At 41.8% G+C, this 21,702-nt stretch overlaps 1 protein-coding gene across 1 annotated transcript in view; it reads left to right on the top strand.

Annotated features, from left to right (window-relative positions):
- Positions 1–21,702, top strand: part of LOC141578890 (uncharacterized) — a 190,692-nt gene that overhangs the window by 158,608 nt on the left and 10,382 nt on the right. The window contains exons 29-33 of the mRNA XM_074372620.1: positions 1,993–2,178; positions 4,648–4,870; positions 10,075–10,259; positions 11,017–11,216; positions 11,519–11,642. The gene's annotated coding sequence lies outside the window, so the exon portion shown is untranslated. The remainder of the gene's footprint in view (positions 1–1,992; positions 2,179–4,647; positions 4,871–10,074; positions 10,260–11,016; positions 11,217–11,518; positions 11,643–21,702) is intronic.

Below are 21,702 nucleotides of genomic sequence, written 5' to 3'. Positions count from 1 at the left end.
ACAGCTAATGATTTTGAACATCATTTCATTGTGCTTATTGGCCATTTGTATATTTTCCTTGAAAAATACCGTTTCGGATCCTTTATTCATTTTTTAATTTAGTTGTCTTTTTTGTTGAATTGTAGGAGCTCTTTTTTATTTGGAGATACAAATTCCTAATCAGATAAATTATTTGAAAATATTTTCTCCTGAGTGTTGTTTTTTTCACTTTCTGGATGGTGTCCTTTGAAGCAAAGTTTTAAATTTGATGAACTCAAATTTATCTCTGTTTTCTTTTTTCCTTGTGCTTTTGGGGCAATATTTAAAATCTGAGGTATTTTATTTAAAATTTACATATAAAATATCTTAATTTTTAGGACCGTCCTAGGAGACGGGTGCTGTTGTTATCCCCAGTCTATGGATAGGAGGCTGAGATGCAGAAAATTTCACTGACTTATGAGTGTCAAAGCTACCCAGTGCTGTGGGAGTTCAGAGCCTCATGATTGTCCCCAAGCATCTGTCCTCTTCACCACCATGCTCCACTACTGCCTGGAATCGTTAATGTAAAAGTCTTTCCTGTTTTGGTTTCTTGTTTGTTTGTTTTCTCATTGGGAACCTCATCTCCTCATTTTCCTTTCGGATAACAGTGTAGGTTTATTTTAGGTCTCATGTAGGCAGAAGCATTGCTATCAGTTAACTTCTTTATTACACACTCTCCGGTGATGATTGTTGCTATTTGACCAAATCAAGTCATGCTTAAGTCTTTCCTGCTCATGACACTGAAAAGAGTCATGACTTACAGAATGCTCAGAGAAGAAAATAATTGATTGATTTTATTTTGCTACCCAATCAAACCAATCAAATAAAAACATCGGTGTTGACGCAGACGGTAAGCCCTCCAGAATAGGGTCACTGTCTTCCTTGTGTTTCATTTGTTTGGTCACAGTGTCTGGATAGTGACTTGCTGTCCAGCAGTTTTGTGAGGATACGGTGTTCGTGAATCATTGTAAGGACAGAATTTTGACAACATACTGTATTGGTCATTTCACGAGGGAAAAGATAATATAGAAATACTGCTCAGATCTATTTTAAAATTAAGTTTGGAATGTTGAGAAGAGTTCAAGAAACCATACAAAGATCTTTTTCACTTATTTTAGATCTATCTTACGCATATTATGATTACATAGCAGAGTAACTTATCAACTAGATTTGACAAGAGGGGTGTATTATTGATTATTTGTATTAGTTGAAATATTCTACCTGGGAAAAAGTAATCAGTGCCCATAAATGAACAAATATGTTTGTATTTCTATGTAACATGGGAGCAGACTTCATATGTTTCTATATAATATATATGACTGTGTGTTTTAATCTGTCTGTCAGTGTATTTATAGTTTTTCAGCAATGTTCTAACTTTAGAATTCTTCTAAGAAAGTCACCCCCAATTCTAGCGCAGTTTGTACTGTGTATCCTGTCTTATGCATGGGATTCCACTGTCTCCTCAGTGAGGAATTTCCTCCCCTACTGAGGTAGTAGCAGAGTTAAAGGAACTGTGATTTCTAGGCCTTTGCTCTCCATGTGTTGGCATTTGGCTGTCAATCGCGATTTTCCATTTCTTGAGTTTTCATTGTTCAATTAGAATTTTTGAAAATAAGTGTTAATATGTTGTATTTGTCTCCCTAGAAACTTGATGTGTTTGTGCTTTTCAGTTTTCAATTTCTTAAAAATGTAAATGCACTCTTGTTTTTAAGTAGTCCTTTTTCACTAGATATTTGTTTACCTCTTTATAGTTAAAATACATTTTTTCCAATGAATGAATCGGTGTGCATGTTTTAAAGATAACTTACTTTTTATTTTCCTTATTATAACAATTATATTCATTCTAGAGAATTTAGAAAATAAGGATAAACACAGTAATAACTTAAAAATGGCCTCTAATCTCACCTAGAAATACAGTTGTAAAATTTCAAATTGAGAATTACAAGTCCTCTCATGTTGTTCTTCTTTTTCAAGATCGTTTTGGTTACTGAGACCCTCGAATTCCCTTATGAATTACAACAGCAGCTAATCAGTTTTTGCAGAGGAGCCCGCTAGGATTGTGATCGAGACCACGTAGAATATACGGATCACTCTGGGGAGCACTGCCATTCCAAGAGCACTGTCTTCTGATCCAGGAATGTACGTGGCGTGTCTGTCCAGGTATTTAGGTCTTCTTTAATTTTTTTTCAGCAATGCTTTGAGTTTACAGAATATTATTTTACTTTTTTTCTTTGCCTTTATACTGAGGTCAAGTGTGCAAGGTACCGGGATCAGAAGTGTATTTTAGCCCCTCCCGTTGCTGCCAACATGGTCGCTGCGCTCTTGCTTTGCCTTGTGTACAACCTTGCACAAAATAGGACCTCAGTAACTCTCTCTTGAATGAATGATTATATGATTGTAGGATGATGCTTGAGAGTCCTTGTGATTTTTTCCTCCAGCCTTTCCCCAATTCTTAACTATGCCCTTTCTCTTCCTAAACTCCAGCCTGGGTTTCAGCCTGCCTGTGGCATTGATTTTCCCTATCTGTAGACTCTTCCTTTCACTGGTTCACGATAATGTTACATGTGGGCTTTGGAAACTTGTCAAGAAAGAACAAATCTATTGCATGCTAGTATTTTTACAGTGTGGTATTTTTTATCGATTGAAATTAAATCAGGCTGACCCCCTGAGCCCTCCCGTGAGCTCTTTTCACTTTCCTACATCTGATAATGCTCTGGTTGCTACATGTGCCCTTCCCCCATCCTTGGTTTTTGGGTTGAGTAAGTCATCATCAGTGGAGCCCTCTCTTTAAAAGATGAAGAGAACATTGGCTCCTTCTCCCTGGTTGGGGACTTGGATGAGATGAGATACCAGATAAAGAATGGAGCTCCACCTCATTCTGACCCCCGCTCTTTCCGTTCCCTTCTCCAGAGGAAAAGAGTACAATTCAACAGTATAAAGATTGATTGTGAGCTAATGAGATAGACAAGACAATCAATTATTTATTAAATATCCTTTCATGCCAGAAACAAATGTATTATACACACAAAAATCACACAAAGCATGATAATATCGTGCTTACAGACGTGTGTCCGAGTTCGAGTCCTGCTCTGGAGTGACCAGTCCTGTGAGATGGAGAACTGGTAGGTTGGCTTAGGCTCTCCAGGACTGGTTTTCTGTCCTGCACAGATGGGGCTCGCTAGGCTTCCCTCCCCCTTAGAGGTGCTGTGGGGTGTAACTGTCACGCGTGCACAACTGCTCATTCCTCGTAAGTGCAGGATAGCATAAATTTTGCGGTGATGGCTTTATGACTGCCCCGTGTAGACTCTCAGTGCTCCAAAGGGATGCCTTGTGGTTTGGAGATGGGATTCTCATTTCTGTAAATACCCAAGGATTGTGGTATTGGGCCCTGCTGATTTGAATCTATTCTTTAGAAAGTACATATTGTAGATATATTTTTCAAGCATGTGTGCTTTTTTCCTTTTATTATTTATAGTTATACTCTCTCATCTCTTGGTGTGACTTTTCATGGAATCCAGGAAACAGTCCTAACCTACCTGCCTCTTCACTCTTCTCCGTGGTGGTTTTCTTCCCTGACTACAAGAGGGTTTTGCACAGGAAATTTTATTTGTTCCCCTTTCCTTGGAGTCTCTCTTTCGGTCTGCCCATCTCTCACCTGCCCATCTGTCCATTTATCTACCCACTCATTCTTCTGACTTGTTTCAAAAAGCATTTCAGGCAGCTTACAGAAGAACAGATACCAAATAAACAGGTTAGAAAATGGGGCCAAGTTCAAACTGTGAGGCTAGGAGGCGAGCCCGTGTGAGGGTTGCAGCCGTGAGACACACACCTCTGCCCTGTGACTTATAAGATCGACAGCAAGAGTGTACCTGATGCTCCCAGCAGACACAGGGTAACAGGGTTTGTGGGAGATGCTCACTGGCTGTGAAATAAATAAGTGGCTCAGGAGAAGCCCAACCTTTCCAGCTACAAAGGCTTAGGAGAATATTTTGAGTGTCTTCCAAAATCAGGGTATTGCATTGTTTCTTTTGTCAGAGTTCTACGTATAGTTGGTTACATTCTATACCTGGAAATTTCTCCAGAACTCCTTACCAAGTAGTGCCATTGCTCGGGAATGAGGTGGTTCTGCTCATTGACTGGGGTTGGCCAGAAACCGAAAATGACAGCTTCAAAGGAGCCTGGGATTTGTCAGTTATGTTTTGTCAGTGCTGTAGATTTCAGGAAATGCTTTCACACTTTCTCTCCATCTGAGGCGGCAGCGTGCTCTCTTAGCAGCATCAGGAGCTCAGAGCCACGGGATGTTGGGGGCTGACTGCACTGCCGTCAAGACAGCCAAGCTAGTCACTGCAGGAGTGGTCCTTTCACATAGTGCATTTCATGTTCTATAGTAGAATGTTTCAACAGGGAGTTAATTAACTGAGTTAATTAACATTTAATAAATATGAAGCTTTGATGAAAAGTCTGTTATAGGCAGAATATAAGTTGTGAACACTTTGAAAACGGTTTCATTACTGAAATTTCAATAGGGAAGATACACAGTTTATCTTATTTATGCCTCTCTTTTAAAGTAACAAAGAAACAAGACAGAAAAGGCAGAGGATGATTTCTGTTATTCCTCTCGGCTTGCAGGTGCCCTCATATCCAGTGGCATCCATCCAGACACCAACACTGACACTGGCCATGCTCAGAACCCTCAGCCCTGAAGACACAGGTGACAAATAGAAGGGGGCCACGCCCTGTTACAGCAGGTGCTCTCACTTTGTGGGTCCTTATGTAACTGCGTGGTTTTAATCAGGATCGCCCGTTCTACATTGTGTGGTGCTGCTGCAGTGTCTCCTAGTTATTTGTTTCTGTAAGTACTCGTGTATTATTCTCCAATGTGTGGTACTACACATCTAAAAATGCTTTTTTCAGATGAAAAATAATGTATATTTAATGCAATAAGTCTGAAAAAAGGGACAAAAACGGCTATCCAGGTCCCACTAGTCAGAAATAATAATTAACACTTTAACATCTACTTTCTGTTCTTTTCATCAGTGTGTATCAGCTCTGTCATAAAAACCAGTGAGCACTCTGTGCCTGTTTACTGTGTGGAGACCTCCATTTTCCATTCGGCTTATTACATGTTTTTCTACAATATTCTATCTCCCCTGGCATGATTTTTAATGACCAGTATATCATTATGTCTTGTGGAGGCATCGTCCATTTTACTTCGGGCTTAAATAAACTTTTAAATTCCAAGTGTACTTAACTGAAATACTGAAAAGAGAACTGTGGTGGTACCGAAAGAGCCCTACCTCCCTTCCCCTTATTTCCTGAGTGTAAAAGCTGTTGCCAATGTGGTGTATATATTTCATGACCTTTATGCCTATGACATATATATATACCCATACATACATACATACATACATATGAGAAATCTATGTATATGTGTGTACATATTCTTTTTTGAAAAATAAGGCCATACTATATGTTTTCTGCAGCTCGCTTTATTCACTCAGGGGTATATCATAGACGTCCTCCCACTCCAGACTCACCCGGTCCTTTCAGATAGAGTGGAGGGGTCTCCTGATGTGCAGGTGTGGTCTCTTGTGCAAGGACACCTTTGGTGGGAGAGTGCTGTGGACAAGGCCCTGGGCCACGGGGAAACGCTGGCCCCCTCAGTGCCCACAGCTCACCGTGATTTACCGCATTATTGTCTTGATGGTGGACACTTAACTTTTCTCCATTTTCCACTGTCAGAAAGGATGTTAGACTGGCATCTTTCTTTAACAGACATTCCTGTGATCTTGTATGAGCATGCCTTTAGTTAAGTCTTCTGGAAATTTAGTCCCTGGATGTGACATTTACTTTCATCACAGGCTACTTTCAAGTGACTAGAAATTCCTTCTCCAGTGTGGAATGAGAAATGTAGAATTACTTACGTAACCAATTCTCTATCGCTGGATATGATTTCACTTCAGGTTTTCTTCCCATCAGTGTAAACAGTATATCTATTTGAACTGATTTTTTTTCTAAACGAAACGATTCCTAGAAGTGGGGTTGTATCAGTGTGTACACACGTTTTTCAGAGTTTACATATCCATTGACATGTCATCCTCCAAAAAGGTCGCTCACAGTTTTTTCTCCCACAGATGGACACTAGCTACAATATCTTTTAAAAATATTTACCAATAAGATGAGCAAAAGTGCTTTTTCATTGTTTTAGTTTGCATTTGATGACCAGTGAGGTATTGAGCATTTTTCACTGATTAGCCATCTGACTTTTGAAAAGTGAATGATCCATTTTGTCCTTTGCACAAATTTAAGTGAGGAAGCTTCTTTTTGCTTTGTGACAGCTCTTTGTATGTTATGAACATTAATCCCTTGTCTTCATCAACATCTATCACAGAGTTTTTCCTTGTCATTTCTTTCGTTTCATTTTGTTCAGTAGGTTTATTTTTGTTGTGGCTCAAAATATTCTTAAGATAGTAAATGTCTTCCTTTTGTGTTTTATCTTTGTTATTATTCTTAGAAATACTTTCTTATAATGGTATAAATCTCTTATGTAGGTTTATTTAATGTCTAAGATGGAGATGATAATAGTACTTGTTATAGTGAGGAGAAGTTGAATTAATGTGAGCAAAGAGTTGTATTTGCTGTTATTAGTATTTTAATATTTACATCACTATCTGTAATTATTTTTGTGGTCACTATGACAGGAATAGAATTTGTTCTTTCCAGGTGATTCTCTGATTGTCCCAGGACAATTATTGAATTCATACTTTGCTCTTTGATTTGAAATCCCACATGTATAAAATACTTATGTACACTAGAGTCTCTTTTTGAGCTCATGCTTTATTTCTGTCAATCTTACTTCCTTACTCCAGCGCTATATCTTACATATTGTAAAAATTAATTATTATCTGACAGTGCGATTTTTTTTTTGTTCTTTTCTTCCATCCCAAACTTTCTTGGCTATTATTATGACTTTATTATTCCTGAAGAATTCTAAAATATATTGTTCAAGTTAAAAAAAAATCAGATAAGAGTATTCATGGGAATTTTATTAAGTTTTGAATTATTTTTAGGAGAACTTCCATATTTATAAAACTGTTTTCCTCCATGCAATATGTTGATGTCTCTACATTCACACCTCTTATTTACCCCTCAGTACAGTCCTGTAGTTTTCTTCATGTACAACATGGGCATTAATTGTGAGTTTATTCCAGATTATTGTTGATGTTTTTGTTAATTTTGTAAGGGAGAATTTTTTGCTATTATATTTTTTAACTGTTTAAACTGACACCTAGGAAGGCAGATTCGGTTTGTAAATACTCACTTTGTAACAAATCATTTAAAATTGTAAGTATTAAGTAATTGTTCGAGGATCCTTTCTTTTGTGTTTTTAAAAATTTGTTTCCAATATTATCAAAATGGTCATAGCTAAGAAGTATAGGTGTGGAGACAGATGGAGAGAGGTAGTGTGGCTCATGTACAAACTCTGAGCACTTTTATGGCTGCATTTAGGCAGGAGAAGCCGCAGAAGAGCCCACATTAGACCAGGGGTGGCTTTGTATGCACTTGAAAGCCAGCTTTCCTACCTTTATGGTGAAGCCTGGTGGGCGTGGCAGGTAGATGATCAAGGTCTGATCAAGTTCATTGGCTGCACAGAGCACTGTGTCTGTGAGAACTGGAGTCCATCGCCATGGGAAATGCTTGGTGCCAGGAACACTGCAGGGAAGCTGGGGAGTCTGTGTGTTAAGGATTTTCCAGTCCTGGGAGTGGGAAGATCAGACTCTGCATTCAGATCTGAGTTTGAATTCATCCTCTCTTGTTTACTGGTCCTCTGACTTTTGTCAAGTTATCTACCCTCTTTGAACTCCTATTTTCTTGTCTCTCAAAATAGGAGAATTACGGCCTGCTGCTAGTGTTTGACCAGGATAAATGATTTGTTTCTATAAGATTCCATGTACAGTCACAAGCTCAGTGAGAAATGGGCTGTCACCTCTTCATCTGCAACTCAGTGCTCGACAGGACATCGGGGCAATGCCAGTCCGTAATTTGTTTGTGATGCAAGTAGGAACAAAATTAATGTCTTGCCTTTCCCTTGCAGTATTCTTACTCCTTTGCTTCATTGACTTCTTTCCTCCTTTCCTTTCCCCTCCTCCACCAAAAGATCCTGAGACTCTCTCAGAACACTAGATTCAAATTACTTTAAAGGGTGTCTCATCCTCATGAAATGACAGTAACTTAAAAAAAATCTGTACAGATCCCAGACGTCATTGTATTTGATTTACACACACACACACGCACACCCACCCACACACACAATCAGCCTACCTCCCATTTGCTGAGGGAGAAGGACCAATTTTTCTGAGTTTTCATTCACTGAGCTTGAGAGCAAAGTCTCTTACGCAGATTTTCACCTTGCTTAGTGCATGGTGTTTTTAATTGGATTTCTGCTTTGTGGCCATAGAACTATTCTCCTTATAGAAGAGAGGATGTGGAGACATAGACATTCTGCTGAGATATTGGTGTCAACATATTTGAGTTGGAAAGGACTTAGGACAGCATAGAGTCATAACTTTTTATGGGTGAGAATTCATGATAGTGTAACTTGGACAAAAACCTAGGTCTTCTGTCTTCGTGTCCACGTGGATGAAGGGGCAACAGGGCGGGATATGGCAGGGATCCTTCTTGCTTGAGTTCCAGGGTCTTGCTAGTTTTCATTGCTCAGCTGCCTTTAGTTTAGGTCCGTGTGGCCTCTCATGGGAAGGTCACTCTGTCCTGATAGACTGAGTTTCTAATCAGCAAAAAGGTCTGGACCCACTCATATTTCCCAGAGTTTTTCTGCTGTCTTGCTGACAGTTTATATAAATGATACCTAAGAAACTACTGGATATAAAATCCTTATTGTTATCATTTGCCCTCAAGTTCCATAGAAATGGGGTGCTGTCTCAAGCTGTCTAAGGCTAGATCTGAACAAAGATAGGGTGATAGGCTGTGCTGCTGGACCCTCCCCAGTCATAAGGGATTTCCACCTTAGTTTTTAGAATCAGACAGACGAGTTCAAATCTTGCCTTTACCAGTTATTAGCTTTGTGAACTTGGGGAAGAAACTGTACTTGTTTGTGCCCAATTTTCTTTATCTGTAAATAAGTTCAGTATTTACTTTAGGGTTTTTGTTTTAGAATTGAATGAGCTAATTCCCTCATTTATACCGAAAATACTGATCGTGTGGTTCTATGCTGGTGCCTTGGTAGAAGATTACTAAGGGACTCAGCAGTGAGAATGCAGGTGGGGGACCCCTGGATCATAGAGCTTATATTCCAGGATATGCTTGTAAAAGACTGAATGTGCAGTGGATTTTTAGTAAATGTCCATTCCTTTCCTTATCCACATTGATTCTGTATATATCTTTGTACAATATATGAACAATTTTTTATTGCAATTTAAAACTCTTTGTAGTAATTAAATTATGTAGCTATAACAAAATACGTGAAATAAAATGATTTGTCTTTTATTTTCTTTTCAATATGCAAAACAAAATAAAATAGAATAGAAAAAAAGGTTTTGAAGGAGTAGAAATAATTTTATTTCTGTGGAATCAATTCCCTATGTTAGGTTTTTTAGTTGTGTTGTTAAACAGCATATAAAATTGATAGGTTGTGTCTTCAGTTTTGATAGCTAGGTGAGTGTAGTTTCTTTTTGTGGTAGTCTTTGATGAATTATTTGCACTAGATCATAAATGATGTGCATGTTACATATTGGAAACGAGGAAAGAGTGGAGACATAATACCTCCAATGCAGTCATCTTGTTAGCAAGTCGAAACTCGTACTGCTTGCTGCATGACAGGCCAATAAATTGGGAGATTGAGGTGTTGGAGCAAGGAATAGTGACTTTATTTGAAAAGCTGGCAGACCCAGAAGATGGCAGAATGACATGCTGGAGAACCGTCTCCCCCAAGTCAGGAATCAGTCCGCTTTTATACTAAAAAGGGGCGGGGATGTGGTTGGTTGTTGCAAACTTCTTGCGGTAAGAATTGTTTCTCCTTGGAATTCTTTGTTCTTGCAGCTGTCCACGTGGGTCAAATCATGGTGCCCCTCTAAAACCTCCAAAAAATAATCAAAGTTGATTCTCTATTTTGCGACTTGCCATCTCAACATAAGTGCAGAAGAGTTAACATCGTGAAAGATCAGAGCCCGGAGAATAGGCTCTCCTGGATATTTCAGGCTAAAGGCAACTTTCTTTTACAAAAGGTACAGAGCTACCAAGTCTGAGCCTAGAAAACAGCAAAGGTTTAAAGCCAAAGGAACAGATCTAACATGCAGTCAAATTTATTCTTTTCTATTACAATTTCTTTTTCCACCTCATAAATAATTTTAGTAAGAAACATGAGCAATTTTTTTACTTTTGCTTCTTAGTAAAGGATAAGTGGGCCAAATAAATTTATGAGAGCAGGGATGCTGTGTGGGCATTGGGGTCACAGCAAACTCTTGTTGGGGGTGGTCGACTCTGCAACATGTCTGATGCCCCGTGAGTGTTGGTGAGGGACCCCATAACCAGGGGCTCTCTTCAGGAACCAGCATATGGGCATTGACCTCTGGAGACCTCTTTTACAGCTGCCGGAAATTTTTTCAGATACTGTGACTGAAAAACCACTTCAGCTGGTGATAATTAGGGAATAAAGGAAGAGGAAAAGGGCTTTGATTAGATTACAAGAGAAGGACAGAATATCAGGGAACCTGGGGGCTTGGCAGTGGGTCATTGGGAGAGAGGGGAGCAGAGGTGGGGAGGGGCACGGCTCTGGAACCAGCTCCTGCACCTGTCCCAGGGCCCAAGTCACACAGCTTTTAAGTGGCCCAGGACGCTCTCCTGTCTGGATGTCACCCTGGGCAGAACCTTGAGAATCGAAGGTAAGGGGTGGGCAGCACTCACCTAGGGGATCACTGAGGACTTAGTTCAAGTCCACGGTGCCTTTTCTGGTCATGTGTCTTCACTTGCCCTTTATCTTAGGATCTGAGAAGCAGGAGCAAGGAACGCAGGGAGAGATCCAGTAAGACATCTGACTGTGTTAAGAGACGACAGTCATAGCCACACCGGGAGCGAGGACACTTGCAGCAAAGTAAAACGACTTCACAACTATTGCATCAGAGCTGCAGGTGTGAGAGAGCCTAAGCCTGTCTCAGAGTGCAGGGGACAAGCAGAAAGGAATGGTAAATTTCCACTGACAGTTGAAATTTTGTTAAATAGCCTGCTACTGTTGCTTGTATCACTTGAATGAATGCAGGCATATTTCTATGGGCATTTATATGTTCACTCAAACCCACCAGCCACTCTTGCCCCCATCGGGGATGGGCTTTCTCAAGCCCAGTGCACCTGCTGCTTGGATGGGCCATGCTGCGGGTCCTCGCCTGGGGCCGGGCTGCTGCAGGGCACTGAGTCCCCGAGGCACGGCCTGCGAGACACGACAGGAACACCTCTGCTCTTGACTGAGGGCCTCCGTTTCCCCCTGCAGTGTAAGAATGCTGGTGCCTGAGTTAGAAGCATGCTTCAAAGCTGTCCGTGTCCTTGCCATCCAGAAGCAGAGCCTGGGAGCTTCCTAATTTCTCCAGAATGGGGTTTACATTCATCTTCGACAGGTGAGTTTATGTCCTTTTACAAGTGGAGGAATTACTGCAGTTTTCCTGGAACTAACTCACCACTAGTCCATCTGATTTTTCTGTGCTAGGATTCAATATGGCATGCTAAAAATTCTGGAGTCAGATCTTGAAACACTGATGAAGAGGATAATTTTATTTCTTTATATGATAATATTTTACTTTCAAAATTCAGAGTTTTCAGTTCTTTCAAAAATTTTTTGGGGGGTTGGAGAAACAAATTTGCTCTTACCATCTTTGTGACCTGTTGCTATATGCCTGTCACCTGTCTTCTGTCACTTGTGAGGCGGTTCCATTTGTGACCCTGTCCAGGTTGTTCATGTTATAAAACATAAAGTCTGTAAAAGTACAATCCCTTTTACTCCGAGGACATTCCACAAATACTACTTAAATCTGGGTGTGGTTTTAAGAAGACAGAATCATTAGAACATGTACTTGCAGGTTGCTAGTGCAAAATCCCCAAATCAATAGTCTAGCTCAACATCTAAAATCTTTCTAATCTACCTTGGATTTGTATGGATAAGTGAAGCAGTTTGCTAAGAACTCAAGACCAGGGTTAGAATACAGGCTGGTGTAGCTCAGCAGGTCCTCCCAAGCTGATGCTCTGGCAGAGGGCAGGTCCTAGGGGAGAGGGCGTGTCCTCCCATCCCTGAGCTGACAATTTGATTTCAAAGACATTCATCAGGTTAAGAACTTGGAGATTCTTCTAAAAACAGTGGGTTTCAAAACAGTCCTAAAAGCGTGGGAGTGACACAATCCCATTTGTCTCAAGTAGGGGAGAGTGGCTTTGAGGCCACTTGGGAGACTTGTGAGTCCAGGTGGGCAGTGTTGGTGGCTTCCACTTGAGCGGTGGGATGGTCAGCGGGTAAAAGCGAACAGATTGAAGGCAGGTTTAGATGGTAAAAAGGAAAGGATGAATGATTTCTGTGAAGGTAGGATGGAGTAAGGAACAGGTTTCTGGGTGGATTAATGAGGTAAATGATGGTCCTGCTGTGCTCTGAGGAGGGAAATCTGTAGAGGGAGTTCTGGGGGATAACTGATGAGTTCAGCTGTGGGTAAACTGAAAGGCTGTTAGATGTGTGGTTTGGGAGCTCAGGTGAGAGCCAGTAGTGAGTAGGGGGAGGGGAGAGAGACTGTCAAATCAGTTTGTCTTGTGAACATACAAATAAGGATGAGTAATGACACACTTAAAACCTCTATATTTTGTATTTAAAGCCCAGTAACATTTTGCTATATTGACTGCAGAGGTTCTTAATTTTTTTTAATAGAAATAAAATAAATAGAAACAAAATAGTGGAGTTAATGAACATCTTAGAGTTGATGTGTGTCCTTGTATGTATTTTCATACCTCATCTGTTTATAACCATAATCTACAAAAAGTTCGCTTGCTTAGCATAAGAGTTAAACAGAGGGAAGTGACACACAGTGTTGGGGCTTGAAGCTGATCTTCTCGGGCAAATTATGTCACCTCTCTGTGCCTTAGTTGCATCTTCTGTGACTGCCCCCGGGCCCTTCATCACAGCTGATTTCCTAGACTAGATGTTGGGAGGGAGGCTGCTGAAGGGAATAAGAAGCGGCAACTTCTAGGGATATTGAAGAGAGAGACAAAAACAGATTAAAGCCGATAAACTGAGTAAAAATACCATCAAAAGAGAAAGAATCCCGCAGTGTTTTGAGCCCCTTAGCGTAAGTGAAACAAAATCAGGTTGAGCCAAAGCTCTTGAGCATGTGAGTATTGTGGGTGGGTGGGTGTCATCAGAAAAGGGTTGAGAAAAGGCCTTTTCATTTCCCTAGACGTTTCCAGTAAGGATGGGGAGCAGAAAAGAAAACCCCCTGCTTCACAGTGGAAGCTGCTGTTTTGTGCAAAACTGAGCAAAGGTTGGAGACCAGTCATCAGCGGTGCTGGCAAATGAAAAGACTTCGGGATTGGGTGGGGCACTTGCTGCGACTTTCAGGTGACCTGCTGGCTGGGTCTGTATGGCGGGCAGTAGGTTTGCAGGGTGACCCGGGCATAAACCCTGGCTCTGAGGCTGCTGGTCTGACTAGCAAACCTGGGCACCCGCAGTCCTAATGGGGCAGCTCGGGATGTGGCCTGGGACACCTGCTGAGGTGAGGGCGAGAAGAGGGCTTTCCTGAGGGGGTGTCATGCGGAGAGTGGGAACGTGTTCCTGTAGGGGAGGAAGAGCCTCTGAGTAGGGTGCTGGATGCACAGGCAAGACCAGCCTGAGCACGGAGGCTTCTGGGAGTCAGAAGTCATACAATGGCCCGAACCGCCTTGTTCCTGCAAGACTGCAGGGAAAAGATGCTGAAAATGTAGGCTAGGTTCACACCCTGTGGTGTTTTATGAGTGACAGTAAAGGACTGGTCCGGCAGGCAGGAGAGAACCCTGTGGGCGTCCCAGCTGGGGCGTCACGCCGGAGGGAGGAGCAGAGTTATAGACTTTGCCACTTATTAGCTGTGTGACTTTGAGCAAGATCACCCCACCTCTCTATATATATATATCTTCATCTGTAAAGTGACAGAGTGACTAGCTCGTGTCATCAGAAGGCTTAGTTTAGCTCTGATCCTCTTTGTCCAGTCCTGTCAGTGCTGCCCTGTGAGGTTCTGCAGCGGCTGCTCTTACCCTGAGATGGGAGGGCCTAGAGGGACTTTGTAGCGCCCGAGGGCAGGAAGGCGTTGCTTTAAAAGCAGATATGTTGCCGCCTGCAGGCAGTTTGGTTGAAGGTCCTGCAGGGGACTTTGGAGGCCTTAGGTTGTGGAGAGTACTTTGGAATCCTTAGCTTCCTCTTAAGTCTTGTTTTCCCTTGCGGACAGGATTTGCCTTTGCAGATTGATGCTGAAGATTTGGGCTACTAGCAAAGCTGTTTTCAGAGATGGGTATATACGTAAAATATCGTATAAAATAAAATGATTTATTTAACGTGTGGGACTTCGCAGCTGTTGGGAACAGCTCTGTTGTCCTGGTCGTCACGGAGGACACCAAGGGTCAGCAGAGCGTGCGGGAGGACAGGTAGCCTGCAGTGCTGCTGCGGGGTGTTCTCCCGAGTAGAGCACTCTGCTGAGTTGACTCTTCTCTGAGTTTGGTTGCCAGATGAGCAGACAGCAAATTAATGAGTTCTGGTGGGATTGTATAATGACAGGAAGAAAGAGGAAACCGTAGTTTTTCCAGACTAAAACAGGCTTTTGTTTCCTGATCCAGTGTGTTCCATTACAGAATTGATGAGTTCTGTCTATTCTGGGACTTCATTGAAATAAACGTTCAGCCTAAATGTTAAGAGTTATGTTTTATTTGGCTGGAGGACTCTAGCCGGGATGGCAACCTCTCAGATCACTCTGAGGGACTGCTCCCAAGAGGTAGGGGAAGAGCTAGGATATATAGAAGTTTTACAAGAAAGACCAGGTAGTTGGAACAATAAAATATTGCTTGTTATCTAAAGAAAACCAGATATCTCAAGATCAAGTATTTAGTGCTTTTCTATGTATGGGAGGAAGCAAACATTTGTGTCATAGAATTCATCCCTTTGGCAGGTACCTAGGTATCTAGGGCCAGTATCCTGTCCTTTCTTACTCTGAATCCACTCAGAGGGCACCACTGTGAGTGGCTGAGAGGCTGGGCTGCAGGCATGCACTCGCTGGGGGGTGGCAGCAGCCGCTAATGACTTGGTTTCAGCATTCTTTGTTTACTGACATGGTTGCAGTATTTTCATTCACATTGTAGTATTTTCATTCACGGACTGATTATGGATAATCTGCAACCTTGGAAAGCAACTGAGATGGAATTACTGCAGGTACCTTCTACTTTAATAAGCCGTGTGCAAAAATAAACATGGAGGAAGCATACATTTGGATTTGGTGGTGTAGTGAAGGGTGACTGCACATTATAGGAGAACGCAATGCAGAATTCCTTAAGTCCACTTTTCTTTTCTGTTGTGGTTTCTGAGAACAGTTTATGGTAATTAACCAACATTGACAAATGCTGGCACACATTGCATTTAAGAGCTGGACGGCTGCAAACTTGTGTATTGGACAGGTGGAATTCATAGGCAAGTGGTCAGGTGGATGGGAGAGAGATGGAGGCTAAGCCTGGGCCCAGATTCCGGTTTAAATCACCATTTCCTCACCATACGGCCTTGGACTAGAATATAACCTCTCTTAACCTGTTGGTGAATCTGTGAAATGGGCATAATAATATTCGTTTCTTCCTGGGATTGTTGTAAGTTCTAAAGAGTATTGTAGCACACATGAAGCACTTAGCAGTGTTCACTGTGTGTGGCCGCCCCACTTGGCGTGTGTCAGAGCCGTAAAGGCAGCATTTGTCTGTTGAGGATGCACTGGTAGCCCCTTGAATATGTTGTGAATTTGGTGATTTCCTTTAATCTTGGTAACTCTGTGTGCCATGGGCAGTTATTTTCATGGACAGATGAGGAATCTCAGGGTAAAGAAGACTGTGTAATTTGCCCAAAGTCACACCATAATTTTGGGTGCATGGGCCTCGGTTCAGCATGGGCCCCAGGGCCTTCTGCCCTCTCCATTCAGCACCAGAGCCAGATGTGTGGTCGGCTGTTTCCCAGCCCAGAATATCGGGCAGGCCACAAAAGACACACCTGGCCCTGCGCTGCTTGAGCAAAAACTCCGGAGGAGAGGAAGTTACAAAAGGGATAAACATAAAAACAGATGACAGCAAACTGTGATCAGCACTGAGAAGGAAAGGAACACGCCTCACAATGCAGAGCTGCGAGCTTTCCCGTCGGGTCTGCTCTGGGGGCGTTCATCTCAGCTAAACAAACTCTGCTGCTGCACCAAGGCAGGAAGGCAGGGAGCGTGTGGCCAGGTAGACAGGGCCTTGTTAATCATACTCATTCCCCATTAAGCTGCAGCTGTCACGGGCACTTACCTAGTAAACAGATGTCTTCCATAATCATCACGCACTTTTCTTGGTAGTTTTATTGCCCCACTTTTGAGATGAGGTCATTGAAGCTGGGGAGTTTGCTGCATGCCCGTGATCACCATGGAAATACCCCCACTGGTCTTTCAACCTAGACTGGTGTGGCTGTCATGTCCCAGCCCTGTGAATGGCATCATGTTGCCTCTCCCAAGCGGCCCAAATGACTGACATTGATATTCTTAATTCATAGGAAATGGTATGTGACAATAGGAGAAAAAGGTATTAAGAAATTGTTTGGAAAACTAGAACAAAATCCAATTCTTCCCCAGCTGGGGGAGCGTACCCTGTTTCACTCACCCCACTCACTGCGTGTCACCTCCTCCCTGCCGACTCCACTTTCAGAAGCCACTCTGAGTCTTTGAAGAACATTTTGCCTCATGACATTGTTGACTAGGACCTGCGCCCTCTCTGTCCCTGGTTAACTCTCTCTTGAAAGCCATTTAAATTTCTTGCAGGCTCCTCCGCTCAGATGTAAGAATATCCTCTTTCGACTTCTTGATGCAGCTCCTTAATGAAGATCTCGTGAAGGAAACTTAGTCAAAACCTGGGAGGTATGCACACAGTGACTGCAAACTCAGCACTTTATGAAGTTCAGAATCAGATTTGTGGATGACTCAGGAAAGGCTTTTTTATGGTAACAAGGGGAAAGTGAAAGGATGCAGGCTGTGTGAGACTGAAACATCTCGTTCCCAGCCAGCAAGGCACCTGCTTTCAGGATGGTGTGTGGGGAGTGCAGAGTTCTCACAAAGAAAGAATTGTTGTGATGGGAGGGAGGACAGTTAGGTACTTTACTGTGGAGGGAAAAAGTGGGTTAAGCATTTCCTGGTTGAACAAGAGGATTGTGACATGATGTGCTTGTATTTTGGAGAGAAGGGTTTTTTGGGGACAGGCCTAGGGAGAACGCTCTCTGGCTGGGGAGTCAGCACAACAGAGAAACACAGAGAACTGGGCAGACCCCAAGGCCCCTGCTGGGGAAGAGGCTGCCCGCCAATTCGAGCCCTGGGGGTGGCTTCTGTCCCTTAGCTGGGGCCTCAGAGCTCCCTTCACAACCCAGTCCTGTTGATACAAGGAAAAAAACGTGAGGCATGAGAAGGGCTGTGTCCCAGGCTTTGGTTGAGCCCCTGGGATGTGTCCCACCAGATTTTGTTCCTTGGCTTCGTGCAGTAAAGTATTCAAGAGCAAGCCAGTGTTGAGAAAAGGTAGATTTATTCACAGAGACACATTGAAAGGCAACAGAAAGGCCACGAGGTGTGGGGTTTGGGTGCTCAGATTAAAAGTAGGTACACACTCCACAGAGTGTGGGCTTTCCCCGAAGAGGGAGAGGGAGGGGTGACCGCGAGGTGGCTCTGTGTTGCTCGTTTTCTTGGGCTTGGTGGTTTCATTTGCTAATATGTAGAAGAACCAGCCTAAGGGCAAGGGGCTGGGATTCCCAGGGAGTTGGCCATTTCCCACCCTTTGACATTTTGTGGCTAGCCTTGGGACTGCCATGGTAACTTGGGGCATGATATTCACCATGTTACTATTACAATGGGTGTATAATGAAGCTCAAGCTCTGCTAGAAGTTAAATCTCTTCATCCTGAGCCTCAAGGCCTTCTGGGGGTTGAATCCTTCACCATTTTGATGTTAATTGCTGTGGCCTTCCTTGAATGGCTGTGCTCTGCCCCTTCCATCCTGTCTCACTGTGATGACACAGAGAGAGCAAAGGCCGGGCCCTGCCTGTGCTCCTGCATTTAACAGCGGGAAGTGTGGAGTGGGCTTATGATGACTCTGAGTGGTGAGAAGGATGTTTCAGATTTTGCCACGTGAGACATGGGGACCTGCCAGCAGCCATCACAGATTTATCTCAAGGGCATTATCGCTTGTGTTGTTACGGAAAGAACAGGCCAGCCAAGAAACAAGCACTGAGATTTATTATGCTGGCGGGCTCAGAGGGGCTCCTGTTCCGAAGCTCTGAGCACCTCCAAGACCTGCACATGAGGTTCTATAGGGTTAATTACAAGTAAGGGGCTATTAGCCAATAAGGCTTAAACAACAAAAAGCAAGGAATCAGTACACTGAAGCTTATGAATTTGGAACAGATCACGTTACTGACAATTGTTGACCTTGGATTTACGAGTTAGGTTATTAGCCCAGTAAAGTGACACTAAACTTCAGATTTACGAGTTAGCCCAGCACTACTTAGATCAGTAAACCGACACTTATCACACTTAGATTTGTGACTTAGCTCGTTAGCCCAGCTGGGCTTTTCCTTCACAGTGTCACTCATCTTTTCTATATTTCTTTTTTTTTTTTTAAGTATTTAATCCAAATTTAATATCAGGTTTTTTTGGAAAGAAATTTCTCTTTTTCTTTTCTTTGGGACTCTTTTGGGGGGGTAGGTAATTAGGTGTATTTATCTGTTATTGGAGGCCCTGGGGCTTGAAACCGGGACCCCGTGCACGCTAAGCACATGCTCTACCACCCCCCCATGATCTTTTCTTTTTGCTTTAGCTGCCAAGAATCTGACAGCTGAATTTCTAGTCGGCCTTTAACACTTGCCCTGACTCCAGGGAATCCATTTTTATGACTTTACCTCCCCCTGGTTTCATTTAAGTATTGAATCTCCAATTTCCCTTCACTCTCAATTTTGCCTTTTTGTTGTTATGGTTGTTAAGGTGTGTTTAAAAAAATTGTTTAATTTCTCTTTTAGCAGGAGGCTGAAAGTAAATAAATATGTAAACAAACAGCACACTTAAATGCTTTTATACATTCTAAGCTGTTTAGTAGTTACTTAAAAACCGAATTGAATATTAAAGTGATAACATTTTTAAATTATTTTTTAATTTTTTACAAAGTTATAGCTGATTTAAAATGATATGTTTCAGGTGTGCAATAGATGCTCCATTTATAGTTACAGTAAACATTGGCTGTATTCCCTGTGTTGTAAGATACATCCCTGTAGCGTTTTTACATTACATGTTGCAGTTTGTATAAGAAAGTTGGGTAACACAGAGTCTGGTGCATGGCTGTGTCTGACCCAGGGTCATGCTCACCCTGCCTGTCAGAGCCCAGGCCCTCACTCCTTTCTGCAGGGCAGCGAGTGGAGGCAGCCCTCATCAGCGCTGGCGCCACCCTCTGAGAGGCAGTGACAGCAGTGTCTGTGTGTGGACGTGCAAAGTGTTTTTCCAGGGGCTTTACATGCATTTCTGCATTTAATAATTAAAGCCCTCCTGTGAGGAAGCGTTTTATGATTTTAATGAATAATACATTTTATTTTGATATTGATAGACTTCAAACCTCCGGAAAATTTACAGAAGTAGTACAGTAAACGCTTAGATACAGTTCACCTTAAAGGGCACTATTTGTCCTTTTGTGTCTGGCTTATTTTCGCATAAAGTTTCAAGGTTCATCCATATTGTAGCCTGAGTCACTACTTTATTCTTTTGGTTTCATAATATCCTTTTTCTTTTTTTTCGTTTTTGGTCTATTTAAAAATATTTTCATTGAAGTCTAGTCAGTTTATAATGTTGTGTCAGTTTCTTGTGTACAGCACAACAATTCAGTTAAATAGGAACATACCTGTATTCATTTTCATATTCTTTTAAACATAAGTTACTATAAGATATTAAATATATTCTCCTGTGCTATACAGTATAAACTTGTGGTTTATTCTATACATAGAATCTGCAAATCTTGAACTCCCAATATATTCCTTCCCACACCCTCTCCACTCTGGTAACCATAGTTTGGTTTCTATGTCTCTGTGTCTGTTTCTGGTCTGTAGATAAGTTTATCTTTTTGTGTCTTTGTTTTTTGATTTTTTTTTTTTTTTTAAGATTCCACATGTGAGCGATCTCATATGGTATTTTTCTTTCTCTTTCTGGCTTACTTTTCTTTGAATGACATTCTCCAGGTCCATTCATGTTGCTGCAAATGGCATTACTTTATTATTATTTTATGGCTGAATAGTAGTCTATTGGAGAAATATACTACAGTCTCTTTATCCAGTCATCTTTCAGTGGACATTTAGGTTGTTTCCATATCTTGCTATTGTAAATAGTGCTGCTGTGAACATTGGGGTGAAAGTGTCTTTCTGAGTTAGGGTTCCTTCTGGATATATGTCCAGGAGCGGGATTGCAGGGTCATATGGGAAGTCAATTTTTTGTCTTTTGAGGAACCTCTATACAGTTTTCCACAATGGCTCCACCAAACTGCATTCCCACCACAGTGCAGGAGGGTTCCCAATTCTCCGTAGCCTCTCCAGCATTTACTGTCTGTGAACTTCTGAATTATGGCTATTCAGACTGGTGAGAGGTGAGTCTTGATTGCAGTTTTGATTTGCATTTCTCTGATAATGATATTGAGCATTTTTTTCATGTGCCTATTGGCCATTTGTATGTCTTCATTGGAGAAAAGTTTCTTTAGGACTTCTGCCCATTTTTGAATTGAATTGTATGTTTTTCTTCCTTATTAAGTGTAAAAGCTGTTTACATATTCTGGGAATTAAGCCCTTGTCAGTTTCATTTATTGCAACTATTTTCTCTCATTCCATAGATTGTCATTTTGTTTCCTTTTCTGTGCAAATGCTTGTAAGTTTAATTAGATCCTACTTATATTACTTTGCTTGTATTTCTATTGCTTGAGTAGACTGATCTAGGAAAACATTGTTGACATGTATGTCAGATGTTTTGCCTATGTTTTCTTCTAAGAGGTTTATAGTGTCTTGTCTACATGTTTAAGTCTTTAAGCCATTTTGAATTTATTTTTGTGTATGCTGTGAGGGAGTAGCCTAACTTCATTGATTTACATGCAGCTGTCCAGTTTTCCCTACACCATTTTCTGAAGAGGCTGTCTTTACTCCATTGTATGTTCTCACCTCCTTTGTCAAAGATTCAATGACCAAAAGTTTGTGGGACTATTCTTGGTAATTTTGTTTATCCGTTCATTGATGGATGGATATTGTTTGTAACCTTTGGCTACTCTGAATGATACTGCCATGAATATTGATGTGCAAGTTTTGTGAGAATATATTTTCATTCTGTTGGCTGTAGAGTTCGCCCGCCATATCTGTAGTTTCCACTTCATGGATCCAGATGGCTGATTGTAAAGGGACTCGA

The sequence above is a fragment of the Camelus bactrianus genome, chromosome 1 (assembly GCF_048773025.1).
Source record: "Camelus bactrianus isolate YW-2024 breed Bactrian camel chromosome 1, ASM4877302v1, whole genome shotgun sequence".
In the NCBI taxonomy this organism is placed as follows: domain Eukaryota; kingdom Metazoa; phylum Chordata; class Mammalia; order Artiodactyla; family Camelidae; genus Camelus; species Camelus bactrianus.
This window is presented reverse-complemented; position numbering and strand designations above follow the sequence as displayed.